Source organism: Gorilla gorilla, chromosome 11 (assembly GCF_029281585.2).
Source record: "Gorilla gorilla gorilla isolate KB3781 chromosome 11, NHGRI_mGorGor1-v2.1_pri, whole genome shotgun sequence".
Lineage (NCBI taxonomy): Eukaryota > Metazoa > Chordata > Mammalia > Primates > Hominidae > Gorilla > Gorilla gorilla.
The window spans coordinates 49,925,654-49,926,347 of record NC_073235.2 but is presented as its reverse complement, the minus strand read 5'-3'; the positions used below and the strand labels follow the sequence as shown (position 1 = coordinate 49,926,347).

The 694-nt window shown below is 28.4% G+C and overlaps 1 non-coding gene across 1 annotated transcript; it reads right to left on the bottom strand.

Annotated features, from left to right (window-relative positions):
- Positions 1 to 306: 306 nt before the first annotated feature.
- On the bottom strand, positions 307 to 413 carry LOC115933937 (U6 spliceosomal RNA). Its single transcript, XR_004069763.1, has one exon. It is a non-coding gene; the product is annotated as a U6 spliceosomal RNA (small nuclear RNA).
- Between the last annotated feature and the right edge of the window lie 281 nt (positions 414 to 694).

Below are 694 nucleotides of genomic sequence, written 5' to 3'. Positions count from 1 at the left end.
TATAATTTTATATCCCACTTTCTTAATCCAGCAATATATGAATTTTTCAGGAATTCAATGCTATTTTAAAACGCTATTAATTCATTTTATATTTATTGCTTAAATATATCTCTGCCTAGAGATATGCATTTATCTATTGTTTGTTTTATACTATAAATAAAACTATGATAAAAAGTCTTTGAATATAAACTTTAGTCAGCAAAAACTGTGGCTATTTTGGTCTGTTTTTGAATCTCATAAAAATGCTTCCAGTGCTGTATGTTCTCTTTTTTAAAAAAAAAAACCCTTTCTTCTTTTTTCATTAAAAAAAATATGGAATGTTTCACAAATTTGTATATCAACCTTGCACAGGGGACATGCGAATCTTCTCTGTATCATTCTAATTTTAGTATATATGCTGTCAAAACGAGCACAAGTGCCTTATTTTCTTCAATTTGCGCTATAGAATACAATTTCATTGGTCAATAGGTGTTTCACTATTTAAAAGATGAAATTGTGAAATAAGTTTGTGAAATGTTGAATTCAACAAAGATACAAATTTTTCTACAGGACTTCTCAGAGCCTTTAATATGAAAATGTGTGCTGAAAATGATTAAAAGAGAGATCAGGTATGCAGGGCACCATTTTTCCAAAAGATCTCAGAGCAATCATTCTATGGAATTTTGGTTTGGAAAATATTAAATGTGATTCTGTC